Here is a 12066-nt window from a genome sequence, read left to right as displayed (position 1 = left end):
GCCAAACTTTAGAATATGGGGAGAGTAATACAAACTCATATATAAAATATAAACTAAGTATAAATTACAAGATGATTCTTAAATTTTTTTTTGTTTGGTCTATATTTGAAGCATGAAGTCATGATTTTTAAAACTATAAAGTGATAGACAAAGTTTATATGCATATAAAATGTAGACATATACATATATATTTACACATATGTGTATGTAGATATGCATACAACATATCTGTAAGTTATCAAGGAATAAATAAGCTTTCACCTCAGAGAAGCTGTTACTTGAAGCAATTTTTACATGCTATTGGGCAAAGTGTAGAACTAAGAGGAATGTAAATATAAGTTACGCTTGAAAACCTGCTTTGGCTAAAACCCTGAATTCTTTTTAAATGATGAAAGACAAACGGGATTACAGTAGATATTTCCAATCCAGTTTTTTAAAAGTAGTGTTAATGTCTGCCTGTTAAAGGAGGTCATTATTTGTAACCTAAATCTGTTGATGTTTTTCTTGGACATTGATTCATTAGAAGAATATTCATAGGCAAGACATTCCTGCCAGTTGTCTGAAAAGCAGATTGAAATAAATTGGCAGGAGGGGTTTAGGCATGAATGAGAACTCTGCTTGCCTGCTTCCTTTCCAACATGTATAGGGAAAAATTTGCGACATTATTTCTAAACTGGAAATTTTGATCAGATTATACCCAGGCTTCTGAATTTTAAAAAAGTAACTATACAAGAAAAGTATTGGCAGGAATTTTAAGCTATTACATATATTTGAATGAAGTATATAACTAGATCTATTAAGTTCAAAACCACATTTTAAGAACGATATGAATGAACTCCCAGGTAGTTGTAATTGAGGTGGTGGGAACCATGCCATAAAACAAATGAGTGAATGAGTGGGAAAAGTATCATTTCAAAAAAATAAGTCCAAGAAGAACGTGGAGCAGAGTTATTCCATGTTGCCCTCTGGGTTAGGTACCTCCTAATTGCCACTTCAGACCCAGTCTCTACCTTTCTAGACCCTGGGGCCTACAATTCCTGCAATTTCTATACTCTACAATTTCAAGACCAGGGTCAGCAAACTTTCTATAAAGGACCAGATAGCAAATATTTAGGCTTTGTAGGCCATATGGCTTCTGTTACAAATACTCACCTCTGCTGCTGTAGCACAAAATCAGTTATAGGCCAACCTTATGTATTAAAAAAGGCTGTAAGCAAAAAAAAAAAAAAATCTGTGGGCCTGTTCTAGACTCCAGCCTTCAACTCCCTATAGGTACATGAGGCTGGGGGTTATGTGGTTTATAGACCACAAGTCTTGTGATATGAGGAGATCTTAGAAAATAGGATTCTTAGGGTGTGGGGAGAAAATATCACAAATAGTACAAAGATAGAGCTCTCTTTCAAATCATAAGAAAACTATCAGACCTGTGAAAGGACTCAGTTGTCTGGCAAAACAGGGAATCATTATGATGAATTATTTTTTAATGCCCCCCAAATAGAAGTTTATTTATGAAATAAGAAAAGAAAACATAGTAAGGGGCAGTATCATTGACAACCCTCCAATTCTAAGGCCAGGGACAGCCCTGCTTAAGAATGAAGCTGGAGCAGGACAACAGAGGATTCCCCTACCACTGTTGTCATAAGGTTAGAAAGTACCAAATAACAAGCAACACATATCTGTCCCTGAGAAAGAGCTAAGAAAATTGAGATACAAGCACAAAGGGAAGGCTGAGAGCTGAAGGTGGGACAAGAACATTGAGGAAAAACCTCTGGCTGCACAGCTCCCAAGATTAACACGAGATAACTCTGAAGGGGACAGTAGCAGCAGCAAAAATCAAACCAGCTCAGAGACTGCATAAAGTGATACAATCTCCCACACTACTGGTCTAACAGAAGAGGCATACCCATTCCCAGGCATAAATATTATGTGACTCAGTTCCTGCTTATGCTACACACAACGACTGGCATTCAAAAAAAAAAACTATGAGACACAAGCAAGAAAAAAGAACCCACTGTCAAGAGACAAAGCAAGTAACAGAACCAGACTCAGAAGTGACCCAATCATTGGAAATATCAAACAGGGAATTTTAAATACTATCATTTATAAATAATAAATTATTATTATAGTGGAAAACATAGTCAACAGGCCTGAACAGATATGGAATTTAACAAAAAAGATGCAAGCTATAAGAAGTAGTCAAATAGAAATTCTAGAAATACCTTCCAAAAATGAAATCGAATTTTTGAGACTAAAGAATGAGTGAATGAATGAAAATAAGAGAATTTAATATCAGCAGACCTACACCACAGGAAATTAAAAAAAACACAACAACAATCCACAGGTCTTTAGGCAAAAGGAATATGATACTGGACAGAAACATGGATCTATACAAATATGTGTAAATGAGGAATTCTAGGAGCAGTTAAAGTGCAGGTAAATATAAAAAACATTTTTCCTCACTTGTATTTGCTCCAGAAAATAATCGAATGTCTAAAGAAAAACTAGTAGTTATGCATTAGGGTTTATGGCATATATAAATGTATCATGGATGACATCATTGGCAGTATGCTGTTTTAAGAATTACACTCTAAGTAAGGCAGCATAACACTTGGGGTACACTGTTATTAATTAATGATGTACATTGAAAGCCCAGGGGCAACCACTACATTTTTTAAAAGAGGTATATATAATAAGCTAATCATGGAGATAAAATAGAATTGTGTAAATTAATCAAAAGTAAGCCATGAAAAAGAGACAAGGAAGAACAAAGAACAGATGGAACAAATGGAAAACAAATAGCAAGATGGTAGATTTTAATTAAACTGTATCAGTATTTAGTCTTTTAAAAAATGGCTTAAATACACCAATTAAAAGGCAGAGACTGTCAGATTGGATAATGTCTTAGTCTGTTCAGGCTGCTATAACAAAGTACCACAGACCAGGTGGCTTCTATAAAACAGAAATTTATTTCTCACCGTTCTGGAGACTGGGAGTTCAAGATCAAGGCACTGGCAGATTTAGTGTCTGGTGAGAGCCTGCTTCCTGGTTCCTAGACAGTTGTCTTCTCACTATGTCCTCACATGGCAGAAGGGGTGAGTGAGCTCTCTGGGGTCTCTTTTATGAGGGCACTAACCTTATTCAAGAGGGCTCTGCCCTCATGACCTAATCACCTAAGGCCCTGCCTCCTAATACCGTCACATTGAGGGTTAGTATTTCAACATAAGAATTAGAGGGTGGGAGGTGGCACATACAATTTATAGTAGATAAAAAGCAAGACCCAACTTTATTCTGTCTAGATGAAACCATTTAAATATAAAGAGATATGTAGATTAAAAGCAAAAGAATGCAAAAGTGTATGCTGTGCCAACACTAATCAAAAGAAAGCTGGAGTGACTATATTAATATCAGACAAAATAGACTTCAGATCAAGGAATACTACCAGGACCAAAAGAAGGACATTACATCATGATAAAGGGTGCAATTAAATAATAAGGCATAGCCTCCCTAAATGTGTATGCATTTAACAACAAAACCTCAAATTACATGACGCAAAAACTGATAGAATTAAAAGGAGAAATAGATAAATCCACAATTAGTTTTGGAGACTTCAATGCTTCTCTGTCAAAAGTCAATAGAAAAGTAGACAAAAAAACCGTAGATACAGAAGATTTGAAAAACACTATCACCTAACTTCATCTAATTAACATTTATAAAATGCTTAGCAATAACATTAGCAGAGTACACATTTGTTTCAAGTAAACATTCACCATATTCGATACATAAATCAAATATTAACAATTTTAAAAGAATTGAAATCATATAACATGTTATCCATAACAGAAGTCAACTAGAAATCAATAAAGACATTTGCAAAATATCCTAACGTCTAGAAATTAGATAATACACTGTTTTAAACAATTCATGAGGCAAAGAAGTCACAAGGGAGATCACAAAATACTTTGAATTGAATAAAAATCAAAACATCACATCAAATGTTGTGGCATGTTGCTTAAGTAGTGCTTAGAGAAAAATCTAGACATCAAATGCTAACATTAGGAAAGAGGGAAGGTCTTAAATCTATTATCTAGGTTTCTACCTTAAGAAATTATGAAAAGAAGAGCAAATTAAACCTAAGGAAAAAGGGGAGAAAATTACATTTAATCTGAAGCATAAAAACAGTAGAATGAAATTAAAAACTGGGTGTTTTTTGGACAGATCAATAAAAATGATAAAACTCGAGCCAGCCTGATCAGGAAAAAAAGAGAGAAGTCACAAATAACCAACACCTGGAATGAGTAAGGAACATCACTGTAGAACCTATAGATATTATAGGGATAATAACAGGCTATCAGTTTTATGTCCTTAAATTTGACAGCTTAAAAGAAATGAACAAATCCCTTACAAGACACAAACTACCAAAGCACACTGAAGAAGAAACAGATAATCTGATTAGTCTGACATCTATTAAAGAAATTAAATTTGTACTTAAGAAGTTTCTAAATAATAAGACTCCACACCTAGATGTTCTCACTTATAATTTCTATCATACATTTAAGGAAAAAATTACGACAATTCTACAAAACTTTTCAAAGAAATAGAAGTTAAAAGAACACTCTTTGTTTTATGAGGCCAGTATTACCCTGATATCAAACCAGTTAGAGTACAAGAAAACTATAGACTAGCCTTAATGAATATATATATATATATACACTTTTTTTTTTTAGGTGACAGGATCGAGTGAGATTTGCCCCAAGAATGCAAGCCTAATTCAACATTTCAAATTTAATCAAAAGGCAAAGCTATGTTGATGAAAAACCAATCAGTGGTTGCCAGGGGCTGGGCTGGGGCTTGGGGTAGAAACTGACTACAAAGGGGCCTGAAATAACTTTTAGTAGGGATGAAACTTTATATATATCTTGATGGTTGTGGCAGTTACATGAGTTTATACATTTGTCAAAACTCATAGATCTATACACTAAAAAAGGTGAATATTGTATGTAAATTATACCTCAGTGAATCTAACTTCAAAAAAAATTGTCACCCTACATTCAAGCAAAATAAGAACAAATTTTTTTATTTCCTCAAATATTTTTTGAATGTTTGCTATGTAAGTGACACTGTTTGAGGGCTACTATCTAGATATACCTTTTGCTTTTCATTTTCTTTTAAGTATAATGTGAGTTGTGTGTGACATATTGATTTTTTCCAGTAAATATTTTCATTGACATAAAATAGTACCTTAATGGCCCAATTGAAGTATTATTTAAGAAAGCTTTTTCTACTTTTTTTTAAAAATTCTGAATTCCCTTTCTTTTCATGATAAATCTGTAAGCAAGTAGGTGAAATCATGAACATAAAACAATTTTGTTTGTTTCAAAAACTATTTCAGGGGCTTCCCTGGTGGCGCAGTGGTTGAGAGTCCGCCTGCCGATGCAGGGGACGCAGGTTCGTGCCCCGGTCCGGGAAGATCCCACATGCCGCGGAGTAGCTGGGCCCGTGAGCCATGGCCGCTGAGCCTGCGCGTCCGGAGCCTGTGCTGTGCAAGGGGAGAGGCCACAACAGTGAGAGGCCCGCGTACCGCAAAAAAAAAAACAAAAAAAAAACTATTTCAGAAATTCACAGTGAAGTAAATGATGTTTTTGTTCTTGTTCTGTTACTTGGTAAGGACAATTGTTAGTCTAACCATCATTTTAAAATTAGGGTAAATAAAACTTTTTCTATACAATGCTTTTGACAGTTAGCATGCTGTTGTATGGAATGAGAAGGAGGAGTGAAGGAGTGTCAGGAATGATGCTGGGACTTTGAATTGCTTTTTTTTTTCATGAAGTACATTGATAAATCGCTTATCTCATACAATAACCCACAATCAATATGCTATAAAACTCATTACCATGAATTAGAGAGAAGTGAGAAATGTTAGCTTATCCTTTAAGTGTTAAGGCTGTAATACTTAGCATCATTTTAATGAGTTGCCTGTGATTTATTCACCATCTAGTATTAATTGAAAAAAAGACATCTCAGATAATACTGCTCATTGAAATAGATAAAGGAGCATTTTTGGAAATAAAGCAATACTTTGTATAGAATTTCTTTCTAGACACATATTTGGGGTAACAAATCATTGTAGAAATTTAGAGTTAAAATGTATTTCTAAGAGAATATATGTGTTCTCAGGCATGAAGCCCTCTATGCCATATGCTTTGGTTGATGCAGGCTGAAATCTGCTCAAAGGGAGGTAAATACATTTAATATTCACTAGTGTGAACTGGGCCATCTCACTATTTCAGAGTACGTAACTGATTTTGCTGTCCTGTTTATAATATTCCTGCTTTGCATGAACAGGAAGAAAAACTCTCTCCCCAAACTTTCACTTATTTTTATTTCTTATTATACAAATATTTTAGAAATTATAATTAAACACCAAATAAAAGGACAGCATTTGTTCACAATCTTGTCACCTCAACAATCAAATTTTAAGTTTTCTATTATCCTTTTGAAGCCTTGACAGTCTGTCTATAAAATTTTTTTTTTGAAATGTGTGTTAGGGGACAAAATCAATATAATTTTAATACTATAACCATGTATTCAACTTCACAATGTCTCTGGTGGTTAGGTTTCGGCACACGTGTTTTTTTTTTTTTTTTACATCTTTATTGGAGTATAATTGCTTTACAATGGTGTGTTAGTTTCTGCTTTATAACAAAGTGAATCAGTTATACATATACATATGTTCCCATATCTCTTCCCTCTTGCGTCTCCCTCCCTCCCACCCTCCCTATCCCACCCCTTTTTGACATAGTAGTAAACATAGCGACGAAACTGTTTATTCATTCATTCACCAAATATTTATTAAGTGCCAACATTATTTTAGGAGCTTAAGATATAGCAGACCAAAAAAAATCTCTGCTTTCTTGAAGATTAAATTCCAGGGGATTGAAGACAGATGATAAAAAAAAAAAGTACGTTATATTACTGTTAGAAAGTGATAAATACTTTGGTTAAAAAATAGAGAAGATATGGGGGGTGTCAGGAGTGCCAGGGCAGGGGGAGATGCATTGCCATGATAAATACTAGTATAAACTGAGTAGGTCTCCTTGAAAAGGCGACACTGGAACAAAGACTTAAAGGAGGTGAAGTGGTTAGCCTTGTGGATGTCCAGACTGGGGCCAGAGCCAGGCTGAGGCCCTAGGGAGAGCAGGAAGGGAGGCCAGCGTGGCTGGAGTGCAGGGACCAATGTGGAGAATGGTAGGGGATGAAGAGAGAGAGCTGGTGGGGGAGGGGCAGGGGAGGGCTTTGTGAGCCACTGCAAGGCCTTTAGCTTTTGGGTTGTATAATTATCTTGTATTCTTGTTGCTTATTTTTTCCCCACTTACCATCATATCAGAAACATTTTCCATATCATTTCATCCTCTTCTACATCAGGTATATGGCACAATAGAAAGTAATTCCCCCAGTGATGTTAGCCTGACCAATGGAGCATAAACAACCTTCTATGAAAAAGAAAACAGGGAAAGATACAAGTCAGTTAGATTTTATTTTTGGAATCTCTCATTTTTCTCACAATTTATTTCCATTTTCTTCTTTCTCATCCCCATTACCACATATAGGTGCCTAGAGGGAAAAAAACCTGTTCTAATATTTGTATATCTTAAAATATTAGAGACTTGATATATATATATATATATATTTTTTTTTTTTTTTGCTGACACTTCTTTATTTTGGATGTGGAAGAAGCAATGTTTAATACAAAAGGAAACTGCAAAGAAAGAATTTCAGGCATTGGAACCTTCTCCCATCATGTGTAAGGAAGACCTTGTTTCAGGGGTGGCTAGGATATCGACTCAGTAGTGGTTGATATAACAGATGAGTCCTTAATAAGCCAGTGTGTTTACCCTCCTGTGAATGCATGTGGCTAGAAATGGAATTTGGTCCAAAGATGACTATTTAAAACCATATAATTCTGAGGCACATATATCTTTAAGAAAGTCTGTCTTCTTCCCAGGAGATAGTGTTAGAATTGACCTGTCTTCACATCTCTGTGCTAGCTTTTCTGCGAGCCTTACTCATTTTCCCAAAACTCTTGTCAGTGTCCATTGTATATGAAATAAATAGAAACCAGAGCCTGCTCATTACTATGAGATACTGTCATGCACTCACATTATTATTTCTTTTTTGATGCAACTGCCTAAAATGTGTTCTTAAAATGTGGCAGTTAAACAACAGATTCAAATTTCTGTTTTTGCTTTCAAGTGACTAGCTAATTAGATGATTTATATTTAAATGCTATCCAACCTATGCAGTTGTTCATTATATTTATTTCCAGTGTAAATACAAACTTTAAAACAACAAAACTTAGAATAAATATTGGTTACCTAAAAATGAATGCACTCATTTCATTCTGTGTTATTCTGCCGATTTCACATTAGATTTGTTTCTATGTAGAAGCACATTGGTTAATAGAATTAATTCTCCCACGTGTTCACCATTTGTTCCTTACAGGAATAGTTAATCCTAAGACTTAAAATGAAATATTTCAGATGTTGTTTTGCTTGATTGCCATGTTATATTTAGGTAAGCATTTGCCTTTTAGCGCTCTCAAAGCTGTGTAATGTGATATACTATGAGTTTAATTTCTCTAAGTCCATACTTTATTTCATTGACATAAATGCATGGATTTCAGCAAACTGAAACTCCTATTTATAGGAGGCAGAATTAGTTTTAGTTATGTAGTGTAGGTATCCTCCTTTTTCCTCATTTTTGCTTTCAAACCATTTCTCCTCAGCACTGCCTGCTTCTTTGAAGTGCATTTTATCAGTTTTTCTTTTTTTTTATTATCAGTTTTTCTTTTTACTATCATCTACCAATGCCAGGAAACTGTCCTCCCCACGTGGATCGTATACTTACTGGTTACTTTAATACATGGGTCACTGTACTCTTCATTCTAGTGATTTATTGTCTACAACAGTGACCCCCACTCCTGGCATCCAGGTTCATTGGCACTTCCCCTGCAAAAGATGTTTTTCTCCTTATCTGCGCTGCCTTGAAAAATTTCAGTGTCAGCCATCTCCCTCTCTGACCTCCAGTCTTTTCAGTTCTGTGACTCTATACCACCTTAGGACCTCCAGTCCATTCACTCCACTGTTTTTCACCCTCAGTCACCTCCATGCCCCCACTTAAGCTTCTGGGTCTATCAAAATCAACACAACCTTCCCCTCAACACCTTTGCCTCTCTATAAATCCCCCAATTCTCTTATTCTTTACCTATATCCATGAATCTTAATGGCCACTCATATACTGCCAGGTAATAATATTATACCTCTCGAATAAACTGACTTCCCTAGTCTGTGAAATGAATACTTCAGACCTGTTCCTTTCTTCTTTGAGTTTCTAACACGTGTCCCTATACCCGTCTTGGCCAATTACTGTCTCATATTTAGAGAGAAAATTGATGCTATCAGATTAGAACTACTCCCCTTTCCCACAAACAAATTCACCAACCACCCTACATCTACATCCACATTGCCATCGAAATAGAAAAAAATATCTCTCTTCCTTTCTAAAGTTAACCCTCCATTAGTGTTCTGGATAACCTCCATTCGGTTCTGTAGGATAGTACCATGCAGTCACTAACAGTGAAGATAAGTTACTTGTGTGCCTTACTTTTTTCATCTATAACCTGGGGAATAATAAGAGTACCTCACTCAGTGTTAATGAGGTGTAATTAGTAAGTGCAGACTAACCAGATCAGAGCTTGGCATAGCAAGTGCTTTACAAAGTTTAACCATTTTTATTTTTTCTCCCTTTCTATTCCTGGAATTTCCCCCATTATCTCCTGTATCAATTTCTCACTCTCACCTAGATCACCCCCATCAGTACACAAGGATGACTTAAAACTTTCTCTAGACACCAGGAAGGTCTACCTCCAACTATGCCCTGTATTCACTGTATATATTCACTGTCTGTACTCACTGAATCTACTTCCTCATTTTCAGTTCTTTCTTCAACTCTCTTTAATCAAATTTTCAAACCCACCGCTGAAATAAATCTACTAAAGGTCATCACAGCTGCAGTTGACATGGTTGTCTTCTCCTTTTATCTTCAGACTCTTAATTTTATAGGATTTTCTTCTACTACACTCAGTAGTACTTACTACAAATTTACTCACTTCTTCTAATATACTTTTATTATTTATTTCCAGTTGGGAAACATTTTCCATGGGTCTCTTGCTATTTTCTGCACATCTTGCAGTCAGAGGCACTGTCTGTCTTTGGTCCATACCATCTTTTCAAGGCTTTTTGTGTAGCAGATAGCCTTGGAGGATATAGATAGTGTCCCTCCCCAGTACAAAGAGTAGGTTTGTTTACTGCCCAGTATAATAAAATAATGTGTCCCTCGGGGCAAAAGTGGAAAAGGCTAACTGTCCATTAGAAAGATTGAAGTTTCCTAGGTTCACAGTTCTTTAGGGTACAAACCCACTGCATGTACAGCATCTACCAGACTCCTCTGTGTCACCCACCATGGAAACTGGGATATAAGCGTGATGTAACATGCTGATGCTCACTTTACCTGTTATGCTATGAATACAATTCTTTGCCTCTGATCTAGGAGCCTGTCTTCTGCTAAGATTCATGAAACTTTAGCAAGCTAATTTGTTAGCTTGAAAGAAGGGCAAAATCTCAGACGTTTCACAATTCTTGCCACTTCTCAGTCGCCAGTTCTTCCTCTTAGAATGTTTTAAGCTTAACCCTTGTCATTTTCTTTTCTCTATCAGCATGTTCTTCCTTGGCAAGCTTATGCAATATCCTTATAACTCCCAAATGTGTAATTGTAGCCCTGGTCTCCCCACTGAGCTGCAAATTCTTAGATTCAATTTACCTTAAACTTTGACTTAGCTATCTAATAACCATCTCAAATTTAGTATAGTGAAAATAAAGTAATTAATATTCATCACTCCCTGTTCTACCCCAAATTTATTCATCCTCAAATATTTCTCCTACCTGTAAATAGCACTAGTATCTACCCAGTCGTTTAGTTTAAAAACCTAGGTCCTGTCATATTTAGCTTTAAAATATATCATAAATCCTATCACTTCTTATCACCCCACGCCATCACCCTGATCTGAATCCCTTAAAGCTTACATCTGCATTACAGCAGTAGATTCCTAATGATGTCCTTACCCCTTACTAATTACCTATTTGTCAACCAAAGTGTTGTTTTAATCATAATCAAACAGAGTCCCTGCTTAAAAATCTTAATTTTTTATTCTCAGAATAAAATCCGAATTTCTTACCATGAATCATACATAATCTCAAAATCCAGAGGCAAACATGTTTAATAATTGTTTCCTTCTAATCCTTTTAACAATTATGTTTCCTTCTAATCTTGTTTGAATTCCCTTATGCCATTAAAATGCTTTGTGATTCATATTTTTATTGGCAGCATGATATTCCATCACATGAATGGATCATAACTTACGTAACTAATGTGCTAGTGTTGGACATAATGATTTTCCTGAAGTCAAAGAATAGGATCTCAGTTTGGCTTATTGATAGAAGTCTCCTGGCAACTATGAGAGAATACATTTTCTAGCAGAGTTAGGAAAGGAAGGTATGGTTTAAGAATGAGCCACACCTAGATAATTAGTTCCCAACTAAGGCTCTGTAGGTAAAATAAATTTAGCCTATTTTATGCCTAAGTAAATGCGTAGAGTTACGTAGTTTTATTGCATTTAAACTAACTGGTCTGAAAATAAATTTTGGAAGAGTTAGCTTAAAAAAGAGGTAAAGTGATAAGAGGGGGCTGGATGGATCCATTTCTGAGACATAACCAATGTAAGACGTAAAGATCTTTTGGATTAGTGTCTAAAACAGCAGAGCTTGCTATTACACTCAAACTGAATCATGTCAAAATTGGGGTGATTTGGAGAGAAAGGATCTACCAAATATCTATGTATGCTGCAGGTAGTCTTCAAAATAAAGATGGATGATTCAATAATATTTACAAGGAATAAATAGTTACATTAGGATCATATGTATCCAGAATTTAGGTAATCAGTTTCAACAAGCA

This window comes from Delphinapterus leucas, chromosome 8 (genome assembly GCF_059928025.1).
Source record: "Delphinapterus leucas isolate spDelLeu-1000000601 "Yukka" chromosome 8, BTC_Dleu_Yukka2, whole genome shotgun sequence".
Taxonomy (NCBI): domain Eukaryota; kingdom Metazoa; phylum Chordata; class Mammalia; order Artiodactyla; family Monodontidae; genus Delphinapterus; species Delphinapterus leucas.
Note: the sequence above shows the minus strand (reverse complement) of the source record.